The 11,736-nt window shown below is 39.5% G+C and overlaps 1 long non-coding RNA gene across 1 annotated transcript; it reads right to left on the reverse strand.

Moving 5' to 3' along the window:
- Nucleotides 1-1,911: 1,911 nt before the first annotated feature.
- Nucleotides 1,912-2,427, reverse strand: LOC141445524 (uncharacterized). The gene is made up of 2 exons (XR_012453332.1): nt 2,293-2,427; nt 1,912-2,204 (listed from the first exon to the last, which is right to left on the reverse strand). It is a non-coding gene; the product is annotated as an uncharacterized lncRNA (long non-coding RNA).
- Nucleotides 2,428-11,736: the final 9,309 nt, after the last annotated feature.

Raw genomic sequence — 11,736 nt, forward strand, 5'->3', positions numbered from 1 at the left:
CCGATTCATCACTTCCCTGAGTTCTCGCGTTTATTTCTGTCAAAAGTTCCTCCTGATAGAACGGTTTCTGGAAAGTTCTTTTTAGTAAGACTACTAAGTCCTCCCAATTACTGGCATACTCTTTATTAGCTCTGTACCAGATGAGCGCCTCACCCTCAAAGAAATCGATCGCGTAACGCCATAGGTCATAATCAGTAGCATTCCTAGCATCCTTAAGTTCGGATACTCGTTCCAAAAATGCATTAATACTTAAATTACTACCAGAATATCTAATACCCCACTGATAAATAGGGACTAATTTTCGCTTTGGAAAGTCATCTTCAACCGTCGAGGTTCGAAGTAGTCTACCGCGGCTTCCCTCTCATCTCCCCACTTGCCTAAATTAAAACTGACATTGCGGTTCCCGTTAGTCTCAGGAAACCTTAAATCTTTAGTACCAAATCGTTCATCACTAGAAGACCCTGGTATATCCTTATTCGTTTCTAAATTCTTAACTATCCTTTCTCCCAAGACACCTAAAGTCTCATGCAATACTCGTTTATCATCAGCCGTTAAATTTTCCTCCTCATCTAGGTCATCCTGCACTACCAGCTTGTCTAACAGAAGTTGACATTGCTGTTTTAGCCCATCTTTCTTTATACCGTGGTCTTCTGAGTCTTGTGGTACTAAATCTAACCTATTTTCAATGTGATGTAGCCTGGAAATTAACCGTTTAAATAAAGCTTTGTCTGGCTTACCCACTATTTCTGAAACATAATTAGATAACGTGTTAAGTTTCGCCGAACAAATCTCAAGCTCGAAGTCAACTTTTTGCGCCCTATGCTGTGGTATTTTAATTTCACGTGTGAAATCCCCCGATTGCTCACTACACAACAACTCTTTGAGCAACTTTTTTAGAACCGGCGCATTGGCCTTCAGCGTAATGCCTCGACACTCTAGCTCATATTCCAGCTCATCCTTCAACAACAGATTAGGGTCCATGTTAACGAACAATGTGTTGCAAACTATATAGTACCAAATATACTTTAAAATGTGAGGGTAGTTTTAAGTCGTAATTTAGAAAAGGAAAAAAAAACGATTATTTTGTTTCCCGCCTCAGTAACACTTACTATTAATGCGCTGTCGTCTTAACATCAAGCAGCAAATGCTCAGCAGTGGGATGCAACAGTGGACAAAACCTTTTACACAATAACAACGTAAATATACAACACAAGACCTCAATTTGGTCTCGTGAAAGAAATATGTACCTAAAAACAAGCACTAATATTCACGCACTTAAATGCCTAAACTTAAGTTACCTAAAACGGCAGCAATCAAAGTATGTATGCTCTAGATTAGCATTAAAAACCACCAAATGCGCAGGTACCTAACTATAAAATTCCTAAAAATTTTCCAAAAACAACTAACCGTAAATTAAAGTAGGAATTATATTAAGTGTAACGAAAGGTACGTTTACCCTTAACTTCAAATAATAATATCGGTTACAAAATTTTTGGATATAAGTATAAATAAACGTTAATACGCGTAGTGCTAGAGAAAACAAATTGGTTTATAATACATTTAGAACGAGTAATCGATTGCTACAACGAATGAATTTATATGCTAAAAATAATTCTTACACTTTAGATCAAAACAATTATGGTAGGTAGTATCGAAAATTTTACATATAAATAACAATGGTACACGTTTTACGTTATCACGGCCACCAACGTTAATACGGCTTAATATACTACAGTGGTAAAAAAATATATCAACTGAACCGGTACATAATATGTAAGGTACGAGTAATTAACAAATAAAACTATGTTACTTATTTAATAGGGATAAATAAAAACCGTTCGTCAACCCATTAAATTTTAACGTTGGGCGCTATTTTGTTATGGGTTGCCGAGTAGGAAATAAAAGAAATACTACTATGAACACTAATACACTATATTGATTTGACTAATTTTAAATTTAAGCACTACCAGTATCAGTGACTGGAACTTAAGGTTAACTTAACTTATAGAATTAAGGGATCGATTAGATCACTACTTACAACTAACTTATTACTAGCTACTTATCACTACAGTTGAGCGCCAGGAAGGATTTAGACTTCGTCAGGGATCCTTGCCTATCCGCCTGCCACCGGCTAGCGTCCAAATTTAAAGTTTATTTAGCGCTAAACTAAACGACCTCCTGATCCCAAAGGGCATGTCCTTACGCTAAAACAAAAGAGCGTCTGTCACTCACAACTGTCTCTTGGAATTACGGGAAATGAGATCAAAGATTGCAAAAGTTTGTTGAACTTACCCCTTTGTCACAAAACACCAAAAACAATTAAATTATTAAACTAAAGTAACTTAATTACTTCAATGTCTTTAATGTGTCGGGTACATTTCCAAGATAAGGTGTACACTGACCGACACCCGTCCGTCCTTAGCTTGAGACGAGAACGTAATGACCATTTTTAAACTTATTTCATTATTTAAATAATTATTTTGTGCTACCCAATCCATCTTACTACTAGTACTTATACTTTTAATAAATAGAAAAAGATGAATCTCACCGCGTGAGATTTGAACCGTGAACCATCTGTTGTCTAGACGCCCTTTGCTGCCCCTGAGCCATCGAGCTAACTACACTGCACTCGGAATTAGGCGATCGGTTTCCTATCTAGCGAGTGACGTCATGACATTGCCTTATCATTGTCCCTAGGCGCTTCAAAATGGTCATGACAACATTTCATTTCATTCGGAAGTTGAGTAAAAAATAAGTTGGAGCTTCATTATAAACCGAGCTTAATGCCGTTTTAAAAAGCCGCTGCGTTGCGCGCGTGCGTGTGCCCGTTTAGCATACAATGGGCAGTTGCAGTTCAGCGCACCAGATCTCGACGATAAATCCAATTTATTTTGTAATGCCATGAATTATTTACGATAACGCGGCATAGCATAGAGCGGGTCGCGGTGATGGATAAACGCTAGGGAATAGAAACATAGTAGTAATAAAGTCTTTATTGACAATAAGGTACAAAATCAAAATGAAGTCCCTGACTTCTGAGCTGTTAAAACCTGTGTTACAGAAGTCAGTGTCCTCTCCCATTTCATCATCATCAATTCATCATCTCAGCCGTAGGACGTCCACTGTTGGACATAGGCCTCCCCCATAGACCTCCAGTCGCTTCGGTCCGCAGCGGCCTGCATCCACCGTGAACCCGCGGCTTCAACCAGGTCATCCGTCCATCTCGTTGGTGGACGTCCTACGCTGCGCTTCCCTCTCCATTTATGTGATAAATTTAGCCTTATACATATAACTAGATGTGTGCGTGCTTTGAAGGGCCGTTTTACCTGTGAGTGGTTAGGTATACCCGATTTATAGAGAGGCAATTATTAAACCACATCATGAAAGTTCTATTGGAAAATTAGTTACAGTCATCATCATCATCATCATCATCAGCCCGAAGACGTCCACTGCTGGACAAAGCCCCCCCTTAGAACGCCACAATGAACGACAACTTGCCACTTGCATCCACCGGTTTCCGCTACTCTCACGATGTCGTCAGTCCACCTGGTGGAGGCCTGCCAACGCTTCGTCTTCCGGTTCGTGGTCGCCACTCGAGGACTTTTCTCCCCAACGTTAATCTGTTCTTCGAGCGATGTGGCCTGCCCAATGCCACTTCAATTTGCATATTTTTCCAGCTATGTCAGTGACTTTAGTTCTTCGACGAATTTCCGTATTCCGGATTCTATCGCGCAAAGAAACTCCAAGCATAGCTCTCCAAGCATAGTTACAGTAAATAGTTACAATTAGTACTTCATCATCGACGTAGCCTCTATCCGTTCTACTGCTGGTCGCAGGCCTTCTCTCTGAATGAGAGGGCTTGTTTAGCTCCACCACTTACCCAGTGCAGATTTGCAATTTCATACACAGCATTGAATTAATTTTTATAACGTTGAAATAAAGATGAGGATGTAGTTTTAAGAATTTTCTGGAATTTCCAAACAACTGCGCAGACGCTAAAACGTGGGTTAAGGCGGCTAAAGACTAGCGTTTTATTTGGGCTTATAAACCAGCGTTATAAACACGTTTTTCAAACCCGCGTGTACGGCTGTACAGAGGGGCTAACTACGAAATTCGAGAATCGAAGTTCGTATCTTACCGTCTCTCTCACTCGTATTAAATAGTCATGAACTTCGATTTTCGTAGGTGCGGTTTTGTAAGTAATAAAATAAAATTTAAAAAAGCAATATAAAAGTTTTGTTTCAAACTGTCTGGTACTGTCTGCGTATTCTACTCTACAAGCAACTATCAGTTCACAGTTGTGCGCTAGCGGCGATCTATTAAAAGCTCCCGAATAGGCGACGCCGGCGCATTGTGCTGTCAGTGGCGCGTGCGCCGACACCCGCACTGCCAAGAAAAACGACCTGTTACCAAGCGCGTTTATTTTATCCTACTAATATTATAAATGCGAAGGTGTGTATGTTTGTTACTCCTTCACGCTGTAACGCCTATACTACGAAGAGCAAAATTCGAACTTCGTATATGGGAGGCTAGTAATCTACTGAAAGCTTAAAATATTCGTCGTCGTGAAAAAAAAACAACGAATTTTTTTTTTCATTTTATTCTCGGTTTAAATTCTTGGCAATGATGGTCTTTCCTGTCCTTTGATGTGATATGTAAATACTTAAAAAGAGCCCTTTGTGGCCAACTTACAGAATATTTTTTTGAAATTTTCACCTCAGAAAAAATGCCGTTTTTCTCTATTCTATTCCGGCTCTACCGACACCCACCTTCGTGGGAACGCTCTCTTTCGGCATAGCGACCAAATCATTACTGTTTACTTATCCATCCATCAGCTTACTAATATTTTGTTGGACGACTATCAGCAGATAATATCTTCAGGCGTAATTGGCTCTTACTAATGGATTTAGTGACGTCAAAATGTACTCATATAAACTTTATTTTCTCCACGATGTAACGAGTTATGCAAGCCGGGCTTGCGTTGCATGTACCAAGTTGTATTCATAGTTTTGCAGGTAGTAGGACCCTTGTGTCGCCACGTTTATTATCCTAGGCCGTTACATCATTACCTAACGTACCTACATAGACAGGGCAGCGACACTTGCCCTGGTTGAACAATGCATCAACTCTATGTATTCTCATTATAGTATGCAAGTGATTAAGATTGCGACTCATACCTGTATACTCCTAGTCAGGCCATCTGTGTTCAGCTCCGTGGACTTAGTCTGCTTCGCTTTACTGTATTCACCACCTGTTGGAGTAGATAAAGTATGACTCCACTGCATGGAGCCCTAATAGGTGTCTTAGGTTTACCTAGTGAACTTATATGGTTATCATCATCAGTTAAGTTATGTACAATTATGTAGATACAAACATATGCTTTCTTTCTAGCGATATATGTGCTTATATCGGCACTCTCGGAGCCTGTATATTAAACATCCAGTGGGATCGCCGCAGGTCACCCACTGTGCTCATACTGCAAGGCAGACTGTGGAGCAGCTCCCCCCTCATATCCACAGGGACCATGAAGAGTTAGTCTAACATGGGAATCGCTTTCATATTCTGAGACCTCAGTCTCGGCGCCAGGTGGACAAGCCACTAACTACTCACATTAGGAGTCAAAGCATTGGTCACACAGACCACAATTATCAAGATATCTGTCTCTATCGGACATTTGGTTATTACAGGTTAATGTAGGTATATGATAAATCTAAGGCACCCATAATGCTACTTGGCACTTGGTATACTTATTATAGTACTTAGCTTTCATAGCTGCGTCGCCCGCGATGTGACCATTATTCCAGGAACACGACACTGAATCTAGTAAACTGAATACTGAACATTAACTAGAAAAGTCACTCTCGCGAGCGCGCCAACTGAACTATGACAGATAGACAGAGCAGGAAGTCATAGACTTACTTACCATAGAGTTAAAGGCATTGCCATAGACAATATACATTTCGCGGAAGTGTCGCGACACTCCGGCCGGGAACAAATTAGTGTAAATGTGTCATTAGATTGCGCGTCCATTCCCTTATCCTTTCAAGGGCCCGGACCGCTGCAATTCGTTTATGTCCAGTTTGTGTCTCTAGTCTGCCACCTTCGTTTGTCAAAGAATCTTCATTCATTATGTTAGTGTCGTTCTTTAAATCGTCTTGTTTATCTTTGCTCTCAATCTCTATATCTGCAGTTGAACTATCTGTGGAATCATTTGTCATTCCTTTGCTAGAATCTATTTCCATCTCGTTGTCAGGTAACGTTTCCATTGGTGGAACATCAGTTTCATTCATCTCAATATCACCGCTTACTACCGACTCTTCAGGTACTATTTCAGATAGCCATGGGGTTTCAACGTTTTCAGTTGGATTGTGAGGTATTGGTTCCTGTTGTTCATTATCTTCCACCTCTAACGGATATAGATGTGCGATGGAACGTGTAAATATAGTGTCTCTACTTTCACTTTAGCTACCCTTACTAAACCGTCAGATCCTTTTGTCAGATCGATTATTTTTCCTACTTTCCAACCCTCTCGGTTTTTATTATCACCCTTTATCTGAACGATTTGGCCTTCTTTAGGAATGTCTCTTGACATGATACGAGGTTGCTTATGCGAGTGACTATACCTTTCACGTAAACTAGGTAGATAACGATTTTGGAACATTTCTTTGAATTCCTCTAGCAGGATGCGAGCTTTTCTCCAACCTTGAATTAAATTTGTTTTTGTCGATGTGCCTTGTAGTATCGGTTGATTGTTAGCTGTCTTTAACGAGATACATCCAGCTACTTGAAGGAAATCAACTGGCTTCAAAATGTGTTCAAGTTCATTATCAACACATGTCAAAGGTCGCGTGTTTATTACGGATTCTATTTCTTTGGTGATTGTTGACAGTTGGCTGTCCCATAAAAGTTGTTTTTGAAGTGTTCTTCGCATACAATGCTTAACGAGAGAAACAAGTCTCTCATAATAGCCTCCAAACCATGGAGCCAGTTCTGGTATAAATCGCCATTTGATTTTATTTTCTACACAGTATGCATTCTTTACTATGTCAGCTATCAGTTTGAAGTGTAAAGCGTTGTCTGATGTTATAAGTGATGGTACTCCTCTAGTTGAAATCATTCGCCTGAGAGCAAGCAGTCCTTCTTCTGCAGATAGATCTTTAACTACTTCCAAGTGTACTGCTCTAACAGCTAAACATGTGAACAGACATATCCATCTTTTGCTTGTTCCTTTCTCAGATTTTACTGACACAGGTCCTAAATAATCCACTCCAGTGAACGTAAATGGTTTGCTATAATTAACTCGTTCATGTGGCAGTGCAGGTGTGGGTGGTAACTTAAATGGTCCGCCTTTATGTTTCATGCAGCGTGGGCATTTGTTCAAGATCTTCTGAACATAGCGTTTTCCTTGTGGTATCCAATAAGATTGACGGATTAAGCTCAATGTATGGTTGGCACCAACATGATAATTCTTTTCGTGTGTGTCTTTAATGAGTTTATTTGTGAAATCGCAGTCTTTAGGTATGATCATCGGATACCTCTTGTCAAATGACCATTCAGCATATTTAAGTCTACCCTTACACCGTAAAATGCCATCGATATCTTTAAATAGGCCTAAATTCCGACTAAGATTAGTTTCTTTTCCGTCTACTTCTTCTCGAAAGTATTCGGCTTGTATTTTCTTAATTTCTTTTAGTGTACTATCTCGTGGTTCAATGACTTCTTGTTTTTTAGATTGTTTTTCTATTGCTTCAGGATCTTCTCGAGCTTCTTCAGTCTTCGATAGACACTCCCCAACCAAAAGAGTATGTTCTCTAGCCGTGCTTACAGGCCACTTACCAGGCTCATCGAGCAGATAATCTGGTCCGGTCAACCATCGTTGTCTATCTTCTTTTCAAACTTGTTGGTCTGGTAGCTACATCAGCAGGATTCAATTCTGAAGGAACATATCTGATAATCAAGTCTTTATTTCTCTTAATCTCCTCAAGCCTTCTCGCTACAAACGGAGTTAATAATTTGCTTGAATTGAACCAGTCGATCACAATTTGACTGTCCGTCCAGAGTACTTGTTGGGTTATCTTGAAGTGAATGAACTTTGTTATGTATTTTATCAAACGACTTCCAATAAGTACACCTAAGAGTTCAAGTCGTGGTATCTTCAAATTCTCTTGGTCTTTTATTGGCACTAGGCGTGACTTTCCTATGACAAAACTTTTTTCATTCTTTCCTACTATATAAACCACAGCAGAATACGCTCTTGTGGAGGCGTCCGAGAAGCAGTGAATCTGACAATCATTGTTTTGAGAATTTTTCAGGTAGCGTCTGGTCAAACTTGTTTCTTTAACTTCGTCTAAGTTTCCTTTAATTTCATTCCATTGATCAACAATATCCTGGGGCAATGGTGTATCCCATTTTATTTTATTTTCCATAGGTCCTGTAGCAGTAGTTTAGCAGATAGCAACGTGGGTACTGTGTATCCACATGGATCATAAATGGATGCGATGCTTTTCAAAATACCTCTTTTGGTATTAGCATTGTTGAGTACCTTAGTCCTTAGGTGAAGCGTATCATCTTCCAGGTTCCAGTCCAAACCTAAAACCTTGACAATTTTATCAGGAGCAGCATCAGGAATACTATGCATTAGTTCCTCGGAGTTAGAGCTCCACTCTCTTAAATTCATCGATATTTGTTGAAATGTTTCTTTAGACTTCCAGTATAAATCTAATGCCTCTTGTGTATCGTTGGCTCCAGTCACGATGTTGTCGACATATATATCGTTGGCTAGTTTTCTGACTTTCTCGCTTTCAGCTTTTGACAAGTGATGTTTTATAGTGGCGTTCAACATGAACGGACTCGAGATGATTCCAAATGGAACCCTCGTGAATCTCAGGTACATAAGGTTGTCTTCATTTACTGCCTTATGGATATTTTTAAGCCATAGAAACCTTGTCACATCTCTGTCCTGTTCTTTAAGTCCAATTTGTAAAAACGCCTTTTCAACGTCCGCTGTGATTCCAATGGAGTAGCATCTAAATTTTAAAATTAAACCTGTCAAATCTTCCAACAACATTGGGCCACAATGAAGATGTTCATTTAAAGACTTGTTGTCTTTGGTTTTGGCTGACGCGTCGTATACAATGCGTAAGGATTTACCAGGTACCGAAACTCCGTGATGAGGTAGGTAGTGGATTGGATTGCTCTCTTCATTTGCCTGTGTGATAGGTACTACTTCTATAATTTCCTTTTCTAATTGGTCCTTTAATGTTTCATCATATTTCCGCAGAGTATCAGCATCTAGCCTCTTGACTAAATTGACTAAGCGTCCGAACGCCAAACCAAAGTTTGATGGTATATGCGGTGGATATTCGTTCCATGGCCAACTTACATAGTATCTACCGTCTCTGTTTTCAGTGGTTTCATTAAAATGTTTGATGGCTTCTACATCTCGATCCATTTTGGGCGAGTCGGTGATCCCAATTGACTCTAAGTCCCACAAACACTTTAAGTTGCCATTGTCTATTGGTGCGTCCGGTCGGTTTAGTCTGGTTTCACAGGATGCTTGGAAGTATGTTACTACTGACAAGTCGTCACAGGATTTATTTGCGGTCATTCTTGATACTCCTGAAAGTATCCATCCTAACTCGGATTCTACTAAGTATAAGTCTTCCTTTATTTGTATTTTTCCCATACCCATGAGCGAATAATAATAATCGTTACCGATTAGGATATCAACTCTATCAGATAATGATTCATCGTCAGCAAATACATAATTTTCTATGTGATTCCAGTTGTTTAGTTTCTGATCCATGTAGGGAATGCTATGAGATATTGATGGGACAACATTAGCAAACAATGTTTTAATGTTATTAGTGCGTGTCTCTATATTCAACTTTACAATCGGGCTATCCAGTTCTTGAGGTACTTTGGTTCCAAAGGTAAAGATGAAAAGGTGATTTTCCTCTTCGGTTTTTAGTCGCAGTTCTTCAGCAATGCTTCGAGTCACGTAGCTCCGTTGGCTTCCTGAGTCAAGTAAAATGCGACACCTTTTCGACCTTCCATTTTCACCTTTCACCATAACTACAGCTGTTTGAAGTACAGTAGGGCCTTTCATGCCTACATGCATCACGCTGGTGCTTGTAGATGGCTTTTCTGTTTCCTCCCTTTTCGTAGAGTTGTTAGGACATAATGCCTTATGGTGACGAAGTCGAAGTCCCTTTGAAGAGCATTTGTAACAAAACTTCTTGAGTTCACATTGTTGAAGAAAGTGTCCTTCTCGAAAGCAGTTGAAACACCTGTTCTTCAATTTGGCTTTTCTTTCTTCAATGGTTTTAACTTTGCCACAGTAGACATTATAATGGTTTTCTCCACAAAAAATACATGACCACTTCCTTTTCTTTTGGCCATAAAACCTTCCATTGGTCTCCTTTTTAGGTTCAAATTTTCTCTTCATTGGTGTATAATTTTTATTTGGTCTTGAATTCCAATGGCTAGTTCCAGGCTTGTTGTCAAGTGAAGTGAAGTGATTTCTTTGAGGCTTTGCATTATGAGGTTTGTTTTTCCTGAATTCCCTCCGTTGCGTTTTCTCTTTGACATGCAAAGTTTCCACTGTATATTGTGGTGCCTCACTCGTGGTCTTCTCCTGTGTCATTCTTTGCGATTCCTCCTTAGCAGAAATAATTATGGACAGTTGCCTGCGGATATCTTCAACGGTCTCCTTCCCATCGGACCCCAGTCTCATTTTTACCTCGTATATTATTTCACTAGGGAATTTTTCCATAAGCAGGAATCGCACATGATTGGAACTGGTGTTCTCTCCCATTGATTGGAGCACCCTCAAGTGTCTTTCAATTTCATCCAACGTTCCACGGCAGTCTTCCATTTTCTCAGCTCGTTTGACGTTGTTCAAGGCCTTGTGATGTGCATATATTATGTCATTTTCTTTCCATATCTTGTCTTTAATGCACTGACAGCAATTTGATAACTTTTATTTGTGGTATCAAATCCATCCACAAGTCTGGCCGCATCTCCTTTCAGTGAACCCTTGAGGTACAGCAGCTTGTCAACGTCGTTCAGCTTTCTCCGGTTAATATTTGACGTGAACTGTCCCAGAACTGATGCCATTCAAGTACATTGCCACTAAACTCCGGCAAAGTCAGATCTGGAAGCTTACTGTATGATGATTGTGCGTTTTCTTTACTTGATGTTGTGGTTTCCTCAGACTTCAACTTTATTTGGTTTCGAGTTCAGCCAACACTACCTCTCCTTGCAACTGATCGGTTGTAAAATCAGAAATTTGGTCCGGGTTCGGTTATTGCATGTGTTGAAGTAGTTGTACAGTTCAGATGTGAAGCGAGACAGAATAGACTTTAATTTAGCTGTAACCACCTTGGCATTATCCAAATTTTGTTGTCTAACGTAATGCAGAGATTGAGAGCTTGTTCTGATAAACATTTAATTTCTTTGACAAATGTGGACAAACGAGTTAACAATATTTCTTCCATAATGGTTAGGTAGAATGCTGAAATTAAATTTAACACCATAATAACATGCAAACATAAATAATGAACCATTAAAATAATTATATGACTTGCTGGCCAGTGTCTTAAGTTTTACCTAATTGTGGGTAACAATTTGGCATCGTCAGAATAATATATTAAGTTTTTGAAGTGAGAAATTGCATCTGACTGTACTCATTGCTAATATGATAAATGAATGTGAAATTGTGGATGTAATGTAAGT

The sequence above is a fragment of the Choristoneura fumiferana genome, chromosome 2, assembly GCF_025370935.1.
Source record: "Choristoneura fumiferana chromosome 2, NRCan_CFum_1, whole genome shotgun sequence".
In the NCBI taxonomy this organism is placed as follows: domain Eukaryota; kingdom Metazoa; phylum Arthropoda; class Insecta; order Lepidoptera; family Tortricidae; genus Choristoneura; species Choristoneura fumiferana.